This window comes from Pinus tabuliformis, chromosome 3_2 (genome assembly GCF_031772625.1).
Source record: "Pinus tabuliformis cultivar Carrire ecotype Pingquan chromosome 3_2, CPIR1, whole genome shotgun sequence".
NCBI lineage: Eukaryota > Viridiplantae > Streptophyta > Pinopsida > Pinales > Pinaceae > Pinus > Pinus tabuliformis.
The window spans coordinates 956,370,167-956,396,823 of NC_142302.1; the positions used below are offsets into that span (position 1 = coordinate 956,370,167).

General features: G+C 38.3%; 2 pseudogenes; both read left to right on the forward strand.

The window, feature by feature from the left end:
* The first annotated feature begins 379 nt into the window (after positions 1-379).
* Positions 380-9,144, forward strand: LOC149183819 (U-box domain-containing protein 12 pseudogene; annotated as a pseudogene).
* A 952-nt stretch (positions 9,145-10,096) lies between these two features.
* On the forward strand, positions 10,097-25,707 carry LOC149183820 (damage-control phosphatase At2g17340 pseudogene; annotated as a pseudogene).
* Positions 25,708-26,657: the final 950 nt, after the last annotated feature.

A 26,657-nucleotide genomic window follows, 5' to 3' on the forward strand; every position in this document is an offset into this window, starting at 1 on the left:
AATATTAATAAAAAGGGTCTATTTGTCAACTTAAAATTATGAAGGGGAAAACTTTTTCATAAGAAAATTATTGCACAAAAAATATATATAAATATATAAATTAAAAATAATAATAAATATATAGGTTTATTTATATGAATTTAAATTACTGTATATAAGTATGTAAAATTTTCAATAATGACTTATCAAACGAAAATAGCATTAGTGGAATTTATTTTTGAAATAAAAATACGACGTAAAGAGGTTTTTTATTGTCTTTATATTATGAAAAAAAATGTCTTACAACTGATACTTACACATCATCAATATCACTATTTATATTGATTCTTTGCATTAAAATCACTCTTCATTAAATAAAATAAGATAGAAAAAACTTAACATGTCAAATCAAGTTTTTTTTAGTGATGACTACTTTTTCACTGGTGCCATTGGGAGGAGTTCAATGATCAACGCCACCAACATTGAGGTACGTAAAGGACTTTGTATTCCTAATTAAATGATTATTCGATACCTGGAACATCATAGAGTGCAATGGAAATATTGCAATTCCTATAATTCACAAATCATTAAAAATATTAAGTCTACTGGATTTTGAGTGTAATTACAAAATTACATTTATTTTAAGAATTTAATATTATCATTAATTACATAACATCGATCGGTCATTAATTTTGAGAATTAAGATTTTCAAGTCATAAATGATTACTTTTAGACAAAACTCAAGGTCATAAACATGCCCCATTAGAGTGAAAACCCCCAATATCTTTTTAGGGGATGCCCAAAAGCACCCGATTTGGGAAAATACGATGCCCACATTTGATCTAGGAAGATATTAATTGCCACCCAATAATTCACCTCGCTCACAACATAGTTTCCTATTTTGACAATTTTATATCTTTGGCAATTTTTAGGTCTTAAACTTTCAGAGTCATTTTGAGGCCCTAAATGATGTTTTTTTGGGTTAAAAGACCTGCAACTATTATATTTTTGGTCAATAGTTAGAAATTATACTCCCCAGATTGTCCTTTCCAATGGGCTATCATGCACACCAAATGACGATTATATGCCATAGGTATGACCTCGTGAAGTTGATTATGCAAATTTCCCCATTAGGGCCCATAAGCCTTTGGCATTCATCTCCTAGGGTTAGCATTTTGGATTTTTATGGCTTTTTTTTTGCTTCTCTATGATAAGAAGGCCTTGAAACCTCATTGTAATATAGTTTAGCACGGCACATAGCTGTCACATTTCTTCTGAGAGATAAGTGACCACCGTTCGAGCTAGTTTTCTTTCATTTTGCTTGTATATAGTTTTCAACAATTTCCATTATTTAAATGAAGTCAAGTTTCATTGTATCTCTATGTTTTTTGTTAGTAAGATATATTTCATTTTGTTCCCTTCAAAAACATAGATCAGTGATATCACATTGGTCTTCGCTTTCTCTATTTTTCTATGCATGTTCCTGATGAGGTGAGGATATAAGTAGTTGGGACTCAAACTGCTTGAGCCCTTGTACAACCATCCTCTCTGACCTTGAAAACCTCAAATGATAGAAGAAAAGAAATAATAGGGAGTAGGATGTCCTATTAAATCGTTCTTTGAAGAAGCCCCTGAGAGACAATGAAACGCGATGATGGATAATTTTTCCTAAATCCTTCAACAAATTCCAATAGTAATCACATCTTCATGAACTATTGACTTTAAAGGCTTTACCCCCTCTAAGGTACAAGTTAATTTTGGTATTCCAATATTTTATGTTCAAATAGATGAAGATGCTATCAACAAATGAATTTTTGTGTCCACAATATTTTCGACAAAGAAAATATTACCTTTGCACTCCTTAACACCACCCCTAATGTCAAGAATTGGTGGAAAACTTACTATGAGAAAAGGGCCACAAAATAATCCCCACTATTTGTAATCATACCCATTTGGGACCCTTTTAGAGATGTCGTTAAGGAACAATAATAACCTATTGGTGACTATGAAAATCAATAAATGAGATGGATAACACTAGAATAGGAAAGGGACAAAGTAGAGCCAAAGTTGATATATTTTGCACCAAGCTAGGTATCAAAGACTCTAAGAAACATCTGGTGCTCAATTACCATGGTTTCCTTCATAGGTACATCAGACATAAATGGAGTTCCTAGCAGTATCCATGCTTGGTGCAACATACATATATGCTATCAAATTTGAGCATAAATTCAAATGGAAGAAGCAAAACTTCAAATATGAAAACCCTTCGCAGCAGAAATAGGGAAAGGGCATCAGAAAGCCATAGAAAAAAGGACAAAGAAAGGAAATACCAACACAATACAACCCATTGATGTCACAAATGAAGAATGGTACTACGAAGAGGAAAAAAATCACATGAAAATGGTGTAAGTTCCATAAGAGCCCCACTCATAACACTAATGAATTACACACAATGCAATCATTGGTGGGCTAGCTAAAAGCTTCATAATTAGACACAAGTTTTAACTCTAAAATAGAGCTAGATAAGATAAAATAGGTAAATGATATAGAAACCAATGCCAAAGTCTCCACCACCAAGGTCTAGCAATGTGAGCCTTAAGATCCAGAGGAAGATGAATACCCTTCCACTCACAAATGTGGGTGTAGGATTCTCCACTACATTTTGTTGTTAGTAGCAGGAGTTCAAAGAACCTGATCTCAATAAATGCCATTAAGTGGTTTTTCCTATCGACAATGCCATACTTGCAGCCATACACCATTGGGTGCCTCAACCAAGGGTGAGATCTCAATGTCAACCAATAATTACATCCATCCTATATTATTAATCCTTTCACAAATGAGGTATCATGTGATGTTTCTCCCCTTGAGTTTTGTAATGTTCTATTAAGCCAACAATATTTCTGGAAACAACATATTATGTATGAACATAGACATTGTGGCGTTATTATTACTTTGGGTAGACAAATATACAAAATACCAGAGATATCCCTACATAATTCCGTTATTTTCATTGCTACTAGGTAATGAAATAAGATCATACTGAGAAATTTTTTTTCCTCTTGGTTCGCTCTCAAAGCAGTGGGAATATTGTGTCCACAACCATGGCCTCCACATAGATCTCTTTCAAGTAGGATTTGTAAGTCAATAATATCATGAAAGAGTATAGAGACATATTCTCCTCACCCACGCAAGTATCGATACACTATTAATTCATGTATTCAATCAAGCTAATCCCTGATGCACCACTACCCAATGGGCCAATCTATCATCACTCTCTCCAGGAAAATAAGGAAATCAAGCAACATAATTAGGAGCTACTCCAAAGAGTTCACATCCAACTAACTTCATCACCTTGTGGAATCGTAATTTTACTTGTGTAAAATAGATTTGGGAGATCATCACTTTGTATTAATTATCGACCCCTGACCAAAATCAAATTTGGGAATCAATACCAAATTCCTTGGATTGACAATCTTTTTGAAAATCTCAAGCGTGTCACGTATTTTAATAAATTTATTTTAAGTCTGACTACCATCAAGTCCCAAAAAAACAAACTAGTGTGTGGAAGACTTATTTCAAGTCTAAGGAGGGTGTTTTTGAATGGTTGTTCATGCCTTTTGTTTGGTAATTTCCCTAACAACTTTCATGAAGATGATGGATGATACCTAGTGGTGTTTCAAAAGCTTGTTCATGGTGGTATATCTATATGATAACCTCATCTTTAACAAGATTTGGGAAGAAATCTTACAACATATTTAGCAGGTCCTCAACATATTGTGACAAAACAAAATATTTGCTAACTTGGAAAAGTTCTTTTCGAACATGGACAAGGTCCAATACCTAGGCTACATTAGTGATGAGCAAGGAGTTCATTTGGATCCAACAAAGATCCATGTGATTCAATATTGTCTGACCGTGGTGACCATAATAGGTCTTCGCAACTTCTTGGGCCTTGCTGAATTCTACCGAAGATTCATGATAAGGTTATCTTATATTGCTTAGCACTCAATTCAAGTAACCAGTGGTAGAGAAGAAGAAAATACTTTTTTGGATTGAATCAGAATAGATAACATTTGATGAGATGGAATACAACCTTTGGTTCACACCATTCCTCGCCCTACCATACCTCCAGTAACCATTTGAGAACTACATATATTCATCTAAATATGTCATTGGTGCAATGCTCATTCAACAAGGACACTGAATGGCTTATCATAGTGAAACACTCTCTGATATTATTCATAGATATCCCACCTATGATAAGGAGATGTATTGTATCATGTAGGACTACTGATAATGGAAACATTATATTCTAGGGAAGTGTATGATCATGCACACCAATCACAGGCCTCTTCAATTTATTTAGACACAAGGGAAGTTACAAAATGATCACCATATCAAAATGGTCCTCATAGCTACAACATTTCATTTTTGCACCAAATACGAGAAAGGTAGAAAAATCATGTTGGAGACTGTCTTAGTCAACCCTCGGTTGTAGGACTAACCAAAATTATCAATTCATGTGCCGAAGATACTTTTCGATGGCTACAACTATACAATAGTGACTCTTAATCCACTACCACATACCATATTTTAATGGCAGGAAAGCAACTTCCACACTTCAACCTCAAGGATGTAGTGTTATACCAACCACGATGCCTTTATGTTCTTTAAGCAAGTGTGCCATGATGATATATGAGTAACATTATAGTTCAATATCAGGGAAATTTGGTGTGTAGGAAAGAGTGCTAACACTACAAAAGTATTTCTATTGGTCAAAACATTGAGAGGATGTTGACAATAATATCAGGTCCTACACTTCTTATGCCATTACCTAACAAACCATTAAGAAACAAGGCTTGTATGCCCCTCTGCCTAATTCATTGGGCCTTAAGAATTCAACTTGATGGATTATATGTATGGAATTCCTTTTTTAAAGTATAGTATTGACTATGTGTTTGTGACCTTTGATATATTTTTGAAGATGCCCATTTTGACTACCTAGAAGAAGAGTATAAAAATAGAGTCACCGCCAATATTTCCTTAAAAAGGGTATGGATACATTTTTAGACCCCATAGACCATGATATTAAATAAGGATAGAAGGTTCCTAACAACATTGTAGGTGATCCTTCACTCATTTCGGATGCACAACTCACCAAACCAACTACCTTCCAACCCCAGACTAATGGCCAGACAGAGGTCGTCAAGAAAATGATCATGCATATTTTGTGCATGTACAACTCAAAGATTCCATGCATATGGTATTAGAGTCTCCCCTATGCTTAGAAAAAATATAACAGAGCTCTCAATAGCTCAATTGGCCACAACCACATTTTGTTAGGCATCAAATTTCAACCATCCAGTCCCATCAATGTTGTACTTCCCTTTACAACTGCCCAAGCCAAATATGGACATGTTTAATATGAAGCCTACAAAGATACCATGTTTATTGAATGGATTTAGCACAACCAAAACTAGGTTCATAATATCTTGGAAAGAGACAATTGTAAGTACAAAAAATGCCATGATCAACGCCAGGTGCCACACAAGTTTCAGGTGGGAGACAAGCTTAGGTTAAATTCATAGAAGGAACACATTATAGGGTCCCATCAAAAGAATTGGATTCTTTAATATAGACCTTACACCATCTCCAAGGGTGTGGGGGAAAACAGTTTTGAACTAACTATACCCCATTCCTTGGCCTACATTGAAACTTTAATGTTGATCGCCGTCAACTATATTATCCACCATTATTGGACACACCAGAAATTGCAAATCAGCTGACACTGATAGAGCTCAACCCACATTGCATTGAACATGCCATGGTTGATCAAGTCCTGGACACAAAACTTAAGAGCACTCATCAACAGAGTATCAAAATTTATTATGTTGCCGAAATAGGCTAGCTTATGCACCAAGGCAAGTGGCTCATGAGGGACCAAGTTCAGCACAAGTTTAACCATCTACTGGAGGCACTCAATGTAATGGAGACACTCAACACAATGAGGACAATTGATTCCTAAGGGGGGAGGACTGATCTAAGTGTATATCGATGGCCAACCTCTTATTCCACCTAACTCATAGCATAATTTATTATTTTGAAGTAGAGTTTCATATTTTGGTACTATTTTATTTTTGGGAGTTTCCAAGTCCCAAACTTCCATAGTCCTTCTGAGGTCCTATATGGTGTATTTTTGTGAAAATAGATCAAGATTAGTCATATTCATTATTGGCATGCACAAATTCTATTCCTTGGATAGAAAATTTAAGACATGATATCATTTGCGCCGAACATAAATCATATACCAAAGTTATGACCCTTGGAAGTTGACATTCCAACTTACCCCATCAGGTTTAATAAACCTTTGACGCTTCAACTCCTAGTGTAATGTTTTTGGATGTATATGGTATTCTTATTGCTTATTCATGATAAAAATGCATATGATTATCACTATAATAAATTTTAGGGAGGCACGTAGTAGTCACATCTCCTCTCAGAGATAAGCTTCCAACATTTAAGCTAGTTTTTTTCATTCTACTTGTATACAATTTTGAACATTTCCCATTATTTAGTTGAAGTTAACTTTAATTGTATCTCTATGGCTTGGTTTAGTAATCTGTCTTTCATTTCATTGCCTCCATAAACTTGAATCAACATTAGGGTAACATTTCCCTCCATTTCCATGGAAAGTTTTCTCAAGCCTCTCAACATCCTAAGAGCATTGAAAAAAGTGAGTATCAGCCCTCAAAAGTGGGAAGCTCACCTTGCAGAACACATATTTTATGTATATACCATTTAGTTAACTTTCTATATGACTATTATTATCTTATATAATACATTAAATTATTGTGTTAAGTAATACATCAAAATATACCCATTTTAACTCCTGATCTTCCAAGCCATTAAAGAGGTCGAATCTCTCAAGATGGAGACTTGTTTTTGAATGCAAAACTAAAATTTTACAGCCTAAAATATTTTATTCCTCGTAAATTATAACTTAAAAGTTAAGGTAATTCTATTTTATCGTTAATAATATTATTTACATTTATATAAATTTATTATTTTGACATTTTTTCTTTCACATGTTTTAGTATTCTTTTAACTTAATTATTTAATGTGATATACATAGCTTTAATATATATATAATTAAAAAATCTTATTAATTAAATTTAATAAATTTTTATATACTTATTAATTAAATGTTATGAAATACTATGCTTATGAATCATTATTATTTTAATTTACTTTAATATCATATATATTTTTATAAAATATATTTATCTTTATTATTATTAATAAAAAGTTACAAAATAAAATAAAATTGAATTCAATTTATTCATTTATTATTTTTTGTATATTTTTAGTTAGCTTATGTTTCATTATTATTTGTCTAATACTTCAAATTTTGAATATACCACATTTTCCATATTGAACCAAAAATTTAAATATTTATGCTCATTTATCAACACTACACTATGCTAAAACACCATTCTTTGAGATAAAACTAAAATAATAATAATATATTTATGGACACTACACTATAGTAAGACATATCCTTAAGGTAAAAATAAAATGATAATAATTACAGTAAAGGTGTTTTCGTTGTGGGGTTTGGTTGTGCAAACACTATTCATTCCCATCAATCCCAATAATCTATTTTCGTTGTTCTATCTAGTGAAAATATAACACATGTACATATTTTTCAAATATTTTTACGTGCGGGGTGGTGAAGAAATAGACTTTGTCGTCTTCCATGTTCAGGGGGGTGTTGTACTCTCCATTTTAGATAAAGGACAACATTCATGGTGGGCATATATAGATACACGCTTGGCAGATGCAAGCAGGCTAACTAGGGTTTGAATCACTCAATAGTGACAACAAACCCCAGTGACATTAGAGCCCACAAAACCTCATACTAATCATAGTTTAAGGTCCAACAAAAGCTGAACAAGTCATGGATCAGGGAAATCGGGCTGCTTGAAGAAGGATCAAGGAGACAAAAGAAGAAACTATTTCTTGTGGTGGTCTCTAGCTCTCCTATTATTCTTGATGAATTTTGTTCTCTGAATTCCCTCGACCTAATGAAATATCTTGTTATTGTGCCTACAAGAGAGACATATGAATGGGCTTGCATACATAAATGGATAGATTCAAGACATAGAAATTGTATTAAAACATAACATATTTTTCCACCTGTAGTTTTGACACCTAAGTATGTATTGCAAAGTGTGATTGTACAATGGTGTGAAACTAATGGTGTTGAAGTACTAAAGAGATTGTTGTCTAGAGAAAATGGAAAGGCATGTGGATCTATGGTTGATAACTTTGGTCACCGAGCAACTATGGATGTTCTTCTGCAAAAGTTGTTGAGTGGGACTCCTGAAGACGAAAGAGTAGCAACGTCTTCTAGCCAAAAAAATGGAGAAAACATGATTTTTATTGCAGAGGTTCGAGCCATTCCTTTGTTAGTTAATATGTTGTCCAAACCATATCCTAGAACATAAGAGAATGTTTTGACAACTCTTCTTAACCTGTAAATTTATTAAAACAACAACGGTGCAATAGTTATTGCTCATGAAATTCCTCCTACTGTTGAGGTTCTCAACGTTGGTAGCATTGAAGCAAGAGAAAATGTTGTTGTAAGTTTGTTTAGTTTGTTAGTTGTTGATGAGAGCAAGATAACCCTTGGTGCATATGGTGCACTTTGTTTGGCTTGATTTGTGAGGGAATCTAGAGAGGCCAGAAAGATGTTGCCACCTCACACTTTAATTTATCAATCTATGAAGGTAACAAGGAAAGGGTTGTGAGAGCTAGTGTTGTGTCCCCATTGATGCATTTTCTAGTAAATCCTAGTGCAAGGATGGTTGATGAAGAGCCTGCTATACTAGCAATTCTTGCAAGTCATTAAGAGGGTAAAATAAGTATCTGCACTGTTGATGAAATCCAAATATTGGTATAATTAATCAGAGATGGCTCACCTCGAAACCGGGAAAATGCAGCTGCTATTTTTCTTACATTATGTACAAGTCATCCATGACATCTTGTTACAGCCTGATAACTTGGAGCTTATGAACCATTGTTAGATTCACAGAAAGGGCTAAGTGCAAGGCTGCTTCATTATTAGAGCACATCAATGGATCAGAGCAATCTCCAAGTAGTTGATTACAATATTTGGAGTAGACAAGCAATCAAGCATTGGTTGGCTCATTTGTGAATTCCTTTTTGGTATGGTGGTCAAAGATCATCTCCTTGTGGTTTTATTGTATATTTATTAGAAAATTGAAACTTGTGTCATATCCATAAGGTGAAATACTCCAAGTTCTTTTGAAATGAGGATGTAGCGATGTGTGGAGAGTAATATTCTTTTGTTATATGTGAAGCCTATGTGGTGTGGTTAAAATTGTTAAAGCACGGCATCCTTTTGGAAAATCAGGATTTTTCTTAGTTAAAAAGATAGATTGTTTCTCTTTTTTGTTTACAATCCTTTATCAGTACTGGGTTTGATCGATCATTCATTGAAGATGCGATTTGCAATGCCGACACTTCCTTTGCTTGCAACACCCATTCAATTGACATAGAAACCCTGCATAGTTCCTTTGATGGTTCAAATGTGCTTTATTATCCCCTCCCTATTCAATCCATCATTCACTCTCATTCTTCCTTCGCCATTAGGAAATTATGACTGGAAGTTCATAAAAGTTGGTTGTGTCATAGTTTGCTGCTAACCAGATGAAGTAAATTGCAACATAGTTGCAGTGCCTCAGGCCGTGAAAGCTGGAAAATTGAAATTCCAGGGAAGTGAAAGAGGTTCAAACCCATATTGTAGTGAAGTTGGATTTGCATTCAGAGTGGGCTCTATAAAATTTCCTTGTTCCTAATGTCCTGCAACATTATGCAAATCATCATGAGAGGCAATCAAGGTATCTTTATTCGGACTGAAATAAGTGCCATTGAAGCTCGTATTAGTGATGGTGGAAACAAAAATACGTGTTGTAGTCATTGAATGGACTATTCTGGTAGTATTGTAGATAACCCATATGTTCTAAAGATCCATTCAATGGTCTAGTTGTCAGACTTATGGGGAATTTTTTTAGTTAGTTAGACAATTTGTAATATGCATTTTGCGGGTATTCGAACTCTTCTATCACATACATCCTTTTCTCACTTATGCTTACATTTTGTGGTTGGCGACAGGGTTATATTCATCATCGTGTGAGTTGGGTCAACAATGAGAACCTCATCGGGAAAGGAAAACTTGTGAGAATCTCCATCCATCTCTAACTGTTGGATCAACCATTCCATGGTTCTTTCCATCATGTTTGAAGCCAAGCTTGTGGTGAGCTCAAATAACCACTCTAGTTGAGCTCACTTTGATTGACATCTTCACGAAGTCCATCACCTTCTTTAGGAAACATGCAGAGCTAGATGACTCTGTTTCAAATACCCAGGCTATAGCAGCTAAGTTTTCAAAGAGGTATGGAAAAATATTCGATGAATTACAGGAAGATCCCAAAATCCACAGAAGACCACTTCATTGTGTATTTTTGTGCAGACCACTTGGTTGTAACCCTTTTTGATAGCACTGAAGATGGCGGGAAGTGTTTAGAAAAATTGATAAGGGGAATATTTGCATGCAATATTTTTTATTTAGGTCCTACAAAGCTTGTTGAAGTGTTCAAAAGGGATGGCATGTCCTTTTTGGCTAGTTGTGAAAACTTACTACCTTGACCATGGGTCATTGATGACTTGGAAACATTCAAGTCAAGTTGGATGAGGAAGTCTTGGAAGAAGGTTGTCATGTTTGTGGATAATTCTGGCGCAGATCTTGTAGTAGGGATATTACTTTCCGCAAAAGAGTTTCTTTGACGAGGTACACTATTGGTTTTAGCTGCCAATGATTTACCATCCATTAACGATGTTACTTAGTCTAAATGGGTGGAAATTGTCTCAAAAGTGAAAGAGATGAAAAATGGGAGGGAATATATTATGGGGGTAGATGCAAAGAACCATTTTATTGTAAATTCTCGCACTAATTATGTATTTCTTGAGCTTGCATATTTATCAAAGCATGCTAATCGGGTTGTTTTGGAGGGTATGTTTCACACCGCTACACTAGCAATAGTCTTTCAACCACTTATAGCGAGGTGTAGCACCACCGAACACTTTATTTTCACCAATATTTATGTTCATGGACTACGCCTTAACATTCAATACTTAGTTTATTTTACTTTAACAAGTATTAAGATTACCCTTTATACTAATGAACACCCATACACATTCATTATCGACACCAATTAACAGACATACACAACTGCAACAATATAAAGGGAGGGGCAACTCCATGATATGAGTCTGCTTGATTGAATATATTTTCACTTTTATAAAAATACAAGTATTACCTTGCAAACCCCAAGTTTCATACTTAGACAAATTTCCAACCTTGTGTTCTTGCCACTGAGTTCCCACCTCATCCACACCTTGCACAGTGGTCACCTTCACAATCCACACTTGGTCGTTTTTCCAGCTTGTCAACTCATGTGCACGGGTGCCTTCACTGGGTACCACTATTAGGATATTCCGACACATAGGAAATACTTAAGTACAACTTGGTCTAGTATAGAGTTAGGTATAGAGTTAGTTAAAGTGTGTTCCTTTACTATGTACATTTTGTAACTTACAATCCGACGGTCACGATATGTAGTGATCTGACGGTTCATTCTCTCCTCGGTATTACCGACACTTGATCTGTGGCTTAACACCTGATTGGTCCATGATCTCTATTTAAAGATCATGGAGGGTCATTTGTAGGTTAACCGTTCATGAGAGAAGCTTATGTAAATTTTCATTCTTTTATTAATAAATTTCCTGAAGTGGCCGCGTTGGCTCAGGTCATGGACTGTTTCCCTCTTTGAGGGTTTTAACCACGTCAAAAGTACTTGTGTATTGATCTGTTTGTGAGCGGTGTCCTTTGGTGTTCTGTTTGAGGAACTTACACTGTAAATTCCTACATGGTATCAGAGCTATTTGAGGGCCGCATCCATTGGTGATCCAAATCTCAAGCTGGTAGAACTGCATCCGACTACCGTTTCCTAGATCTACTGTTTCTAACTGCTTTGGGCCAGGAGGACTGCTCTGTTGTGTTGGGAGGACCTGTTCCAGTGAGGAACCCCTTTCGTTTCATGCGAAAAGGTTTCTGGTAGCCCTATCTGCGTCATTTTTAAGATCTAGAGGTATATAGTGTTTATTTGCAGTTTACAGTTATTTTCTCTGTTTATTTCGGTTTTGGTTTATTTAGCTTTTTTTATTTCTGGATCTATACCTTTCATTTCTACATATGCTCTTTGCCCTGCGACTCTGTGCAATCTGGGCAAATCAGAAATAGAAAGGAAGGATTTTTCTCATGCGTATGCTCTTTTCCGCTGCGCTTTACTGTGATCTCGGAAAATCAGAAACATTGAGGAAAATATTTAGTTTCCAGCTAAAGCTAACTTCGAGCCGCAAGGTTCATTTTTGAAAATATTTAGTTTCCAGCTAAAGCTAACTTCGAGCCACAAGGTTCACTTTTTTTTATGTCCGTGTTGGGTTTTGTGTTTTTTTTGTTTTGTAGGGAAAAAGAGCTTTCTCAAAGCAAGCACGCAACCAAAAGCATCAACCCCCCCCCCCCCCCCTCTCTCTCAAACTTTTTGTATAGCTCACTTGGTGCAAAGCTAATTTATGAGAGTAGAGGTCTTGGGTTCAAGTCTCCATTTTATGGGGGCGGATTTTTCACTTCCACACATTCCCCCACTTCATCGGCAACTTCATCAAATTTTCTTCAAAACGCCATAAATTCTTCATCGAGAAGTCATTTTCAAAACCTTTTTTCTGAAACAACCTAATTTTTCGAGATATTTCCATTGAAACACTTAGTTTCAGCATCTATAGCTTCTGTTTTTTTTAATGGAAAGTCCATGCCAAGTTATTCTTGACAGCACCAACTACTTCCAATGGTGGTCCTACATTGTGGATTTACTTAGAAGTAAAGGTATTTACAAAATAGCCATAGGCCAAGAGACCAAACCGAAAGATGAAGACAAGGCAGCTAAATGGGAAAATAGGCAAGAGCAAGCACGTGGGTTGATAGGGATGTCTATTTCTCCGGATCTTAGATTCCATATTGCAGAACATGATACTCCTGATGAAGCAATGAAACATATTACTAAAGTCTTTGGAATTAAAAATGAACTTAAAGCCCATCAACTTGAAAATGAATTGCTTACATTGGACCCCAATAATTTTTCTTGCATTGAAGATTTTTTGTCCAAGTTTAAGACCCTTAGACTTCTCTTGGAAGGTGTTAAGGTTAAGAAAGAATATAGTAGCCTTGTCTACTCCATTCTTACTAAGTTGGGACCACCCTATTATGTGTTTGTTTCCACCTTCCATTCTACAAGAGAAGTCTTCAATTCTCAAGGACAAGCCTACAAGTCCCATTCCTTTGATTCCTTTTGTGATTCTTTAATAAGAGAACAAGAAAAACTCTTACACCTTGGTCTTCTTCATCTTGGAAACTCTTCTAAGAAAGCGTTAGCCGTCCAGCAGCAACTAAATTCAAAGAATCCTAAGAAGTTGTATCCTAAAAGGAATGGTCCTAAACCAAACAAGGGTCCTAAACAATTTCCGCCTCAAAATGAAAAATCATTTAAACAAAATGATAAGACAAATAAAAACAAATGGAAGAAGACTGATAGACATTGCAACTTTTGTAATTGAGATGGCCACTTAGAATCCAAATGCTTCAAGAAGACGGAAGCCTTGGAAGCAACAATGAAGAAGCATAACATCCATTTGGAGCAATCTTCAACTTCAACTTCATCTTCAGTAATGGCACTTTCTGCATGTGGTTGTCAAGCATCTTGGTCTGGCTATGCACTAAATTTATCTTCTTCTTCTCATTCTCATGAGTGGCTCATTGATTCTGGAGCTTCTTATCACATGGCCAAAAACAAAGCCATGTTTTCTTCTTTAAATGATTGTAACACCAAAAATATATATGTTGGTGATAATAGATCTCTTAGAGTTGTAGGGACTAGAACTGTTCATCTAGACAATAGTCAGTTTAATGATGTATTATGTGTTCCAAGCTTATCTTGCAACCTTCTATCTGTATATCAGATAACCCATTCAGGTGAAGGTAAAATCGTTGAATTTTCACCTCACGATGTTGTAATTAAGGACCTAAGAAATCCTAGACAGATTTTAGCTACTGGCATTGTTGATGATTCTACAAGGTTGTATAAGTTTCAGAACTTTGGGTCATCAAATCTTCCCTCAGTATTTGTTGCTCATAATGATGAAGTGAGCAAACTTTGGCATGAGCGATTTGGTCACTTAAACTATCGCTCTCTTCGGAATCTATGTAAAGAAAATATGGTGACAGGTCTTCCAAGGGTATCTTGCTGAGATGGTGTTTGTTTCGGATGTGTACTCGAAAAACATCATCGGGACAGTTTTGAAAAGCGTGCCCCTTGGCATGCCTCAGCCCCTTTATAGCTCGTGCATAGTGATTTATGTGGTCCACTTCTAGTTGCTTCATTCTCTGACTACAAGAATTTCTTAACTTTCATTGATGATTTCTCCATACGCACTTGGTTATACTTCTTAAAACTCAAGAGTGAATTATTTAACATGTTCTTGGCCTTTAAGGTCTTTGTTGAAAAACAATCTGGACATCAAATTCTTAAGCGAAGATCTGTAATGGCGGAGAATATGTTAAAAACACATTCATCAACTTTTGCACTGAGAATGGAATTCAAATGCAACATACTATTCCATATACTCCACAACAAAATTGTGTAGTTGAAAGGAAGAATCGCACCTTAAAGGAAATGGCTAATTGTATGCTTCAATCTAAAGGACTCAGTCTTAATTATTGGGTAGAAGCAATTAACTATGCAAATTACATAATAAATCGCACTCCTACTAAGGTTTTAAAGAATATCACTCTAGAAGAAGCATGGAGCTCAATCAAACCAGATGTAAGTCACTTTCGTGTTTTTGGAAGTGAAGCATGGGCCCATATTCCAAATGAGAAACATAAAGCTTTAGGACCTAAGAGTGAAAAATGTATTTTTGTTCGATATTCTGAAGATGTCAAAGGATATAGACTTATTCCACTTAAGTCCAAAAATGTTATCATTAGAAGAGATGTAAAGTTTGCTAAAAATATATCAGCCTGCGAGCCTAGTTCGACGGATGTGCCACCACTCCCTATCTCTTCTACTTTTGAAAATATTTCTTCTTCAGATGATGAAAGCGAGGATGAAAATCCTCCCCCACCTTCTCAGGATCCTCCTTCAGCTCCTCAACTTCCAAAATGGGTCTGTGCTACTCGCGATGTAGCAGGTGATCCTGCCAGTGATCTTACAGATCAACGACGTACACGTTCTCAGTTCGAGAGAGCCTCTTCTTTACTGGCTCAAGCTTCAGTGAATTATGATCCTAACACATTTGTAGAAGCTTCAGTCCATCCAGATTGGGAAGCAACTATGAATGAAGAATATCATTCATTATTGGCAAATGATACATGGGATCTTGTTCCTCTACCAAAGGGACGAAAACTTGTTAGATGCAAATGGGTTTATAGAACCATGTATGGACCAGATGGGAAAGTTGATAAACATAAAGCTTGTCTTATTGCTAAAGGTTTTTCACAAGTTGAAGGCATTGATTATACTGAAACCTTCTCTCCTATTGCCAAAATGAACTCTATTCGCCTTGTTCTTTCCCTTGCTGCCTCTTTCAAATGGGAAGTCCATTAGATGGATGTTAAATCCACCTTCTTGCATGGGGACTTGCATGAAGAAATCCATATGGAACAATCTATTGGCTTTATACAAACAGACTCCAACCTTGTATGTCAGCTTAAGAAATCCCTTTATGGTCTCAAGCAAGCTCCTCGAGCTTGGTATGCCAAAATGGATAACTTTCTTTTAGAAAATGGATTTTCTAGTTGTCATTCTAACAATACTGTCTACACCAAGAAAGTGGGAAAATCTCTTATCATTCTTGTTCTTTATGTTGATGATATTATCCTGACTGGTATTGATCCCAACCTTATAAACCATGTGAAGTCTAGCCTTAAAAGGAAGTTTGAAATGACAGACTTAGGACACTTACATTATTTTCTTGGTCTTCAAGTCTTGCAATCCAAGGAAGGTATTTTCCTTTCCCAATTCAAGTATGCATGTGATATTCTACGCCATTTTCACATGCAAGATTGTAAACCAGCCCCTTCTCCCTTTCAGTTTGGAGTCAAAATTTCAGTCACTTGTTCTTCTCTTGAAGTTGATGCTACCTTATACTGTCAACTTGTAGGAAAACTTTTGTATCTAAACCATACTCGTCCTGACCTTTCCTTTGTTGTTAGCCTTGTTGCTCAGTTTATGCAAAACCCACGTGAAATTCATTGGAAAGCAACTAAAATAATACTTCGTTATGTTCGAGGTACAGTTCAGTTTGGGATTCATTACAGTGTCGAAGCATCTCCTCTATTGGTTGGTTTCACTGACTCCGATTGGGCTGTGACCCTGATTATCGGAAGTCTACTGCAGGTTATGTGTTCACTATTGGTTCAGGACCTATTGCATGGGCTTGCAAGAAACAAGGTGCCATTTCTCTTTCTTCAGCAGAATCAAAGTATCGTGGTGCCGTAGAAGCTAGTAAGGAAGCCTTGTGGCTTCATCAGATCCTATAAGAGTTTGTCTTTCAGCAGCAGCATCCCACTACACTTTGGTGTGATAATCAAAGTGCCATTCAACTATGCAAAAATCCAGTCCAACATCAGCGCAACAAACACATTGAAATGCACATGCACTTCATCAGAAAGCTCATTCATGACCATGTTCTTGAAGTGCAATATTGTTCAACAAATGATCAAGTTGTAAACATCTTTACAAAGGCTCTCATAGAGGCGAAGTCAATAAACCTCGATTTATGGTTGGAGTTCAGGAAGTTGTCACTAAGGGGGGATAGGCTCTAGTGCCTCCTTCCCTCTCCTATTGTGTCATATTTGTAAATCCTTCAATCCTATCCCAAGTTGTTCTTAATGGGGGATGTTAGGACATTCCAACACATAGGAAATAGTTAAGTACAACTTGGTCTAGTATAGAGTTAGGTATAGAGTTAGTTAAAGCGTGCTTCTTTACTATGTACATTTTGTAACTTACAATCCGATGGTCACAATATGTAGTGATCCGACGGTTCATTCTCTCCTCGGTATTACTGACACTTGATCCGTGGCCTAACACTTGATTGGTCCATGATCTCTATTTAAAGAGCATGGAGGGTCATTTGTAGGTTAACCGTTCATGGGAGAAGATTATGTAAATTTTCATTCTTTTATTAATAAATTGCCTAAAGTGGCCACGATGGCTCAGGCCATGGATTGTTTCCCTCTTTTAGGGTTTTAACCACGTCAAAAGTACTGGTGTATTGATCTGTGATCTGCTTGTGAGCGGTGTCCTTTGGTGTTCTGTCTCAGGAACTTACCCTGTAAATTCCTACAACCACCTCGTGCACAACTTGGTTGGGCAAACACGCCTTCGTGCGGCCCTCCACCCAACTTGTCTTCACCTAAGTCACCAACTCATTGGGTGGGCGCACCTTCATCCGGCCCTCCACCCAAACTCGTTCAACACGAGCGGGCGCGCCTTCGTGCGGCCCTCCACCTGAACTCATTCAACATGGGCGGGTGTGCCTTCGTGTGGCCCTCCACCTGAACTTGTTCAACATGGGTAGGCACACTTTCGTGCGGTCCTCCACTCGAACTCATTCGACCCATTCACCGAAATCATTCCACTCGTTCACCAAACTCATGCAAGCTTCTGTGTCTGTCTGCATGAATGCCCTGTGGTTCTGTGCCTACTAAGCCTGCTCCTCACACTTCACCTCTGAACTCGTTTGATGAGCGAATTTTTGATTTTTTCCATCCTCCCAACTCACACTATGAATATATATGGTGGGTGGGTGAGTTGTGCCACCCGGCTGACTCATTTCACTCGCCCGACTGACATGCCCATGCATTGTAAACTCGTTCAGGATGTGGGTCGGCTCACCTAGCTCATGGGACTGCCCCTTCCTTTTCTCGTTTGTTTACAACTTTAACATGATTGACCCGTGGGTAGCTCGCCTAGCTTGCCCCACCATATAAACACACAGCCAACTCTCCTCCATGTGTATTTTACACATCACATTCCTGTCATTTGGCTGCAGCTCATTTGCCTTTGCACGAAGAAGTTCATCCTAATGTCGCATGGACCGCAGGTCCTTACATCCTCCTCCACCTGAAGTCATTGTCGTCCTCGACAATATACCATCCTAGTAACCACCTGCCACCAAGATAATCATATCCGAACAATCTTATCCATGATATCACCTAGTCCATATACTGCAAACATCCCTGCAACATATGTAAAATGACTAACTCCACCATGTGTCATCCCATCCTGTAATCTGTCATCAAGATACTCCAACACAATGCCAACACACCTCTGCACACCGATACCCTCATGACATGAACTATTTGGGTAGCTAATCTGTTGGGTCCCTATAATACTAGTAATTACCCCATTACTATTGTAGTTATACCCCTTATTTATATTGTTGTGCCCCCATTGCCCCCATATTGTTATTAATGTGCCCATAGAATCCCTCTATTGTTATTTTTGTGGCTTTATATTATTATTGTTACGTCGGCTGGATTATATTGTGACTCCATAGACTCCTATATATAGAAAGGAGGTTTTGTCATTTGAATCATCCGAGAATTGTTCATTTATGTAATGTAAAGGAGGTTGCCCTCTTGAAGAGGCTGAATTCTAAGGTGTTGATCTATCTTTTCTATCTTTCCTTGAGTTGGTTTCATAACATTTGGTATCAGAGCTTTGGATTCTAGGGTTTCGCTCCTCCAAACAGGTCATCGTGGCATTCTCGCTATAACTTTTTTTCTGTGATGTTTCAGAAGTCGCAGAAAACACCCATTTGAGAAGATATCGTGCTGAGCCTTGGGTCCAAATTTCAGAGCTTTTCGCGCGATAGTTTTGGAGATATGATCTCAGGAAGTTGGTCTTTTTGCAGACTCCTGAATTACACTCAAAACAGGTGACCTGGGGAAAATCGTCATAACTTTCTTTCTGAGCATCGGATTGAAATTTCGTAAGAAGTTACAGAAAGAGGATGGACTGTAGTTTTCTTTTATATATTTTTCAAAGTCAAAGGTTGAAACAGTGACACGTGGCACTTCATACAAGTTCGCTCTACTGAACTAGTCTATAATCAGGTCACTGCGGGAGATTGTGCACAACTCTTTCTTGGAGAATCCAATTTGGATCAGAGTAGTGGCATTGGAAAGAGGACATAGAAGGCTACTACAAATCACAATTTCAGAACCGGATGATTCGAAATTACATAGATACATCAGATTCAATATCAGGCTTCTACAAAGTAAAAAAAGGTGTGTAGTTTTTATTTTTTATTTTTGCATAAGCTTGGTTTGAAGGAATTCAAAGGGCATAGTAAAGCATTATTATCGGTAACTGATGCCCCGAGGAAAGAAAATGCAAACACCTAGTAAGGAACCTGAAAGCTCTAGCATGACTCATGAAGAAGAGGAAGAAATGCTACATGATATATCAAAATTACAAGAACAAGTGAAACAAATGTCACGCTCACAAAAGCTAACAGATGCTAAGATAAATGGCGTTGGAATCTAAGATAAAGGGCATGGAAGCTAAGATGGATGATCTGAAGACAAATTTGAGGACAGATTTGAAGACAGACATGGTAGATTTGAAGACAGATTTGACTAATTTTCTACAAGAAATACTTACTAATGGTGAAAAGGTTGTAAAGGAAACTCATGACATGAACAAAAGAAATGTTAATCATGATTCCATAGACTGTAATGTTGGATCAAAGACCCACCATATTCCAAAAATCAATATGAGGAAGTTTGATGGCAAGGATCCTGCCACATGGATATTACAGATGGAGTAGTTCTTCGATCTCAATAATGTGCAAAACACACAAAAGGTACGTATGGCAACTTTATATTTGGAACCAAATCAATTTGTATGGCATCAATGGCTTTTCTCTCGTAAACAATTTATCACTTGGGCAATTTTTACGGAAGAATTGATAGCACATTATGAGGATACAAAAAGCAACACTTTTTTTAGCCAATTGATAAGTCCCAAACAAAAGGGTTCAATAATGCTGCACATTGAGGAGTTCCAAAAATTGAACATAAGGGTAAAAGATATTCCAGAGCAACATAGGATTGATGTGTTCATAGGGTCTTTAAAGGATAATCTCCAACATGATGTTCGACTTTGGGAACCTGATTCATTAGAGAAGGCATTCATGTTAGCAAGAAAAATGGAAAGCAAAATTATGGCAACCAGGAAACATACCACTCACAACTATAAAGACGGAAGTGCAGTGGCCCCTAGTCTTCCACAACCTATAAGGTTGACACCACAACAATTGGAAGAAGAAAGAGCAAAAGGGCTTTGTTATAGTTGTGATAGCAAATATACTAAAGGTCATAAGTGTGCTGAGAAGAAATTATTCTACATAGATTGTGAAGAGGAAGAAGAAAAGGAGCAAGAAAGGTCAAAAGAACAGAATATGCTCCAGGAACAAAGCCTAGATGAATAACAAATAAATCTGACCATATCTTGTAATGCATTGGCGGGAATTACCACTCCTCAAACCATCAAGATAGAAGGACAAATCAAGAAGAAAAAGGTGATAGTGTTGATTGATTCAGGAAGCACCCACAATTTTATTCATTGTAGGGTAGCAAAAGAATTGAATTGCTTCCTATATCCAGCATCAGAGTGTCAAGTGATGATTGCAAATGGAGGAACAATAAATTGCTCTGGAAAGTGCCATAATATCAAGCTATCCATGGGAGAATATGTATTGACTAGCCCAATGCTTTCCATTCCAATGGGAGGTGTTGATGTTGTACTAGGAGTCCAATGGCTACAATCCTTGGGTACAATAGCTTTTAATTTTCAAGAACTTTTCATCCAATTTTCTGTGGAAGGAAAGGAAGTTGAATTAAGGGATATTGTAGGGCAACCAGGAAACATAATCAGCTCTAATGGTATGACAAAGCTTCTAAAAAAGGAGCAAAGGGGTGTAATTGCACAATTATGTTCGCTAGATGTTTCCACATTAGAATCATCTATTTCTCCAGATCTCCAAAAAGTCCTGGACAATCATTCCAAGGTATTTGAGACTCCCAAAGGTCTCCCACCTATGCATGATCATGATCATGCTATTCATCTGATTCCAGGAAGTGTTCCTCCAAACATCAGGCCGTACAGATATCCCTATGTCCAAAAAAGTGAAATTGAACGTATGGTTACAGAAATGCTAGAGGTTGGTATAATTCAACCGAGTCAAAGTTCTTTCTCTGCTCCATTAGTATTGGTGCATAAGAAGGATGGATCATGGCGCATGTGTCTGGATTATAGGGAGCTCAACAAGCTCACTATTAAAGATAAGTTCCCTGTTCCTGTCATTGATGAATTACTAGATGAATTGCATGGATCAATTTACTTCACCAAGTTGGATCTTCGTTCAGGATATCATCAAATCAGAATGAAGATTGAAGACATTCCGAAAACGGTATTTAGAACTCATGAGGGTCATTACGAATTTTTGGTCATGCCTTTTGGCCTTACCAATGCACCTTCAACATTTCAAGGTTTGATAAATTCAATTTTCAAACCATTCCTTAGAAAATTTGTGTTAGTATTTTTTGATGATATACTTATCTACAACCAGTCTTGGAAGGATCATGTTGAACATGTTGACAGGGTGCTAAAACTATTGGATGATAAACAATTATATGCCAAAAGATCCTGTTTGCTACCTATATCAATAGGTTTCATGTTTCATGATTGGTTATAGAAAATCCAAATATGCTCTGCTTTGATGATGCAAAGATCCCATATTTTTCATAAGGAGACAAGGTATGTATATACCTTGATAAGGATTCAATTTTGATGGATGGTCCAACAGCCTAATCTGGACCATGTCATGCTTTAAATTTTCAGTTGTAGAATACAGAAAGAAGTCTGTCCAAACAGTCTAATCTTGGCGGACAAGTAGTTAGGTAGAGAATTAAGGTTCCCAACTGTTTAATCTGGGGCCTTGGAAGCAATAAGGGTAGAAATAGATAGAAAACAAAAGAAAAGGCCAAAGAAAAGAAAAGGCAAGTAAAGGGTCTGCAAGTCCAAGTGCACCCTCCAAGAAGTAATAAAAATGCTAGGTAAGAAGCTGGGTAAGTAGTTGGGTTTGCAGAAAGGTTATCTTTACCATTGCAGATATGTTAACTGTGTTTACCAGAGTAAAATCAATCAATTGACAAGGTGTTCATCTTCATCAAGTTACAGCAAGGAGCATGACTAACCTCCCTCCTTCCCCCTTCCATTTCATTACTAACATCCCCTCATCAGTTGAGATTCAGGGAAGAACATCATGGTTTCATGGTGGTTCTTGTTCATTCAGAAGCCACATTTCTTGTCTAAAAATCTTTTCATTTTGATCTACTCTCTAAACTAAGCAAGTTTCAAATAAGCTTAGTAGTTTCCCCTCCATTTACCCCTTCATCCATATTAACTCTAACACTACTATGTAAACCCCCCTACATTACCTTTCCCCTACTAGTATTAACACCATGGTGTATAAACCCCAAAATTTTGTATAAATATCCCTCCCCTTGGCATTATAGCCATATGTTCTCTGAAAAGGAATCAAAATGACATCTGGTCACTTTGATGAGCCTCCACTGTCTCTCTCTCCCTTGCTACAGCTCAATCCACTCATTTAACCCTTCATTTGCAAAGAAAAACCTATAAAAACCCTTTCTAACCATAAACCCCATTCAGATTATTGGAAAAACCCAAGAAATCCCGAAAAAACCCATAAAAACTCACTATTCTAAGGTCCCCGCCCGAAATATTTAAAAAGAATATTTTAATCGGCCGGCGGGCCCCCCCCAACCTGCACGATCCGTCGGAGGACACGCCAGCCATCCGATCTCGAGGCGCCCAGATCTTATGGTGGGCGGTCATTGCTGTTCCCCGACCTGCCGACTTTTAGCGTCCGGGGAAAGCGGTTTTACCACCTCCGTACCCTGGACGCGTGTCAATCGCCGGGGTTGTTCGGAGCCCCCCTCCCCAATACCACTCGCCAGCAAAAGCGGTGCGGGGAACCCGCTTACCACCCTCCCTGTTACCACCCTTCCCCCTGCGTCATGCGCACGTCATCCTGACGTCACCTCACCTATGACCACCCCTGCGTCCCGTGGCCCTCCACGCAGTCCTGCCACCGCATCCACCCGCCACCGTGTCCTGCCACCCTGGCGGACACCTCAGCAGACACGTCATCTCCATACCCGGGCCCCGCCATGACGTCATGCTGACGTCATCGGCGGAAAAGCGCCAAATGCACATTTTTTCCAAAATTAACGTTATAAACGACTAAATGAGTCGTTTTCGGTCATTATCACGCGCAAAAGAAGTAGCCGTTGTCGACCAGCTGCCGCGAAATCTGTCCTCCAGCCATCAAATTCGACATTACAACCGCTGCAAATTCAGAATTCGACGGCATTTAGCCTCCACAGGCCGGCCCGCAAGCTTTCAAGCCAGTTTTTCCAGGTATTTCGCCAGTTTTCCTACTTTGCCCATGCATTCCAATTCTCTGTAAAATTCACCATTAAAAGACTGCTAAAAACTCCTAAGTTCAGCTCTGCCTGCCATCTGAAGTGAACCCAAACAATCTGCACCATCCCTAAACCACAATTCGACCCTGGAGCGATCATTCCGCGGGCTAAAACTGTAAAATTGCCCCCGAGGTGCTCGGCATTGTTCCCTTTTGCCGAGTACAGGCCACCTGCATTCTTACCAAAGAAACATCACTGTCTTTAAAGCTTGCCATTAGCAATTCACATCCCTGTGAATTTGCAGTGAACCACAAAAGCCACCTTGCATTTTTTTCATTAAAAGGAAGACACTAGCCTATGTTTACAGTTCACCTGCTACTTAAGTCCTTATAGACTTGTTAAGCCAGTACTTCCACCTGCACAAATTCAGATTATAGCATGGCAGCCTCTGCATCCTCTTCCCTCAGTGTAGCTCCACTAAATCAAACCAACAAGGAGCTGGGGGCCTTTCCATTCATTGACAAGGATTGTCTCATTGGGGAATTTGAGGGAGACAGGGACTTCTTGAAGACATTCACCCAACTAAGGGAAGATTATAAGGAGGGGCATGGTACACATGGGATATGGGAGTCAAACCTGCCCTATTACTGTCTCCCAGCTGTGAATGTTTTCCCTGAAATCATCCGCCTATGTGCTGAACACTATAATGTCCAACACAGAGCTGTCAATACTCCATCAGGGAGGATCCTCTTCTATATAAATGCTGACTCCATCAACAAGATGTTACAGTTTGATCAGACAGAGTTGCTGGTCCCGTTCTCCACAACTTATTTGCTGGAAACTGGTGATAAGATGACCAGTGAGGAGCTGCAAAAGGTCACCCAGAACTTCATGAGACCTGAATACCAGCCTACAGGGCCGCCTCCCTATTTGAGGGAGCATTTCGATGATATAGGCAGGCTATTACTAGACATGATAGCCTATGTATTGGGATACCAAAACAGTGAGCATGTGGATAAATCCATGCTAGTGTTGCTGTCTGCTTACAGCCCGCGTCAACCCCCTGCCCGAAAGTATAACTTTGCTAAGTTTATAGCCAATAAGATTCATGATCAATTAAGCAAGGTGGACAGACAGGGGGTCTTCAGATACTCAGCTTACATCTACCATCTGTTCATGTTTCATCATTCTGAAACCTTCCCATGTTACATCAGAAGGCTGGATAATAAAGGGGAGAGAAGATCTGTCATCTTCTGGACCTCAGTTTATCATAAAGTCACAAATTCACCCTATACCTACTGTGAATTTGTTGACCAGTTTGTGTACCCAGTCTCTTGCATGCTGATGAGCTCCCCTCCACCTAGAATATCTAATGAAATCAAGAAAGCTCTGCAGCTCTCTAAAAAATATAAAATAGGTGACTGGTACCTATATGAACACCATACTGTATTCAGAGTTTATGGTTGTGAGCTCTGTCCATACAGGCTCCCCAAGTATGTACCTATGAGGTTGTTTGCCTTGGAGTATTACAGGCAATTAATTCAGTCAGACCTCACCCATTTCCACAGCTCCAAGAAAAAGGCCCACCTTAGTTTTAAAAATGAGTTGGGCCCCTTCATTATGAACAAGAAGGAAGGATGGGAATCTGCAGACTCCATCCTCAAAGACAAATATAAGTTGTCCTATAGTTTTCGATGGGTCCCTTATGACCCTCAAGGTTTCATCACTGCTAGGAGAAATAAGTACAGACTCCTAGGTATTAAGCACTGTCACTACCCACACATAGAAAAGTATGCCAATTTGCAAGAATGGCAGCTGGACACCCTAGTGGAGAGTTTAACTGAAGAAGAAAGAATGCTTAAAAACATGAAAGAGCTTGAGAAGACTATTGACCTGGACTATGTGCAGCAGGTACCTTTCAGGCCGCCTCACTCAGTAGGAGAAGGGACCTCAGTGACAAGGACAGCACCAGAGGCACCCTCTACATCGGCAGCAGCAGTGGATAAAGGCAAAGGCATAATGGATGCAGAACATGAAACACTGAAAGAGAAGGCAGCCCCTTCAACTGAACAGCAAACTAAGCAGCAAAATGAGCTGCAGAGGGAGGAACAAACAGAGCAGCTGAAAGATCAAACTCCTCCTCCACAAACTCAGACTCCTACAGCACCTATTCTGCAAACCCCAGCCCATGAGGAGAGGGGTTCTAAAAGAGAGAGAGAAGATCCACTCCTATTAGTGGACCTTCCCATCAGCCAGAGGCCAAAAGACAAAGGGCAGATTCCCCTGAGGTGGAAGACATTACTGAAGATGTCTTAAACAGCACAGGAAAGGACAGGGAGGGAAGCCAACATACAGGGACAAGCTCCTTTCAGCAGGAGCAGACTTTACAGCTTGGTTTGGAGGTGTCATCCTCATCTCACCAAAGCCAGAAGCCTAAAAGCACTAAGGCTTCTTTTAAAAAGATCAAGGCAGCAAATGAGTTATTAAGGGCTGAGGTTTACAAACAGTTCATAGATGCTACACCAGCCCAGCAGGAAAGATTGATGTCGGTCTATGACTTCAAGGAAGAAAAAATGATATTCAGCCATTTCAAACCCAAGGGGCCACAGCCAATGACAACTGCAGATTTTATCAAAACAAGGGTGGAGGTCCTAGCTAAAGACATACATCCTATGGACCAGATTGAACTCCACAAGCAGACTGGGGAGATGGTCTATGCCACATTGGTTGAGAAGGCCACACTGGCCCATGAGCTGAAAGATTCCTTGAAGAACACAAACACTCAGCTTGATTTTGAGAGGATGTCCTCTAAGGCCAAGGACAATAGAATAAAGTCCCTGGAGGAGATTATTATTGATCTAGGGCATGATCCTAGTGATCCAACAGGTGTAAAGGCCCTCATAAAGAAGAAAGATGATGATCTGAATGCCATGAAGAAGAGGTTGGGGTTGTTACC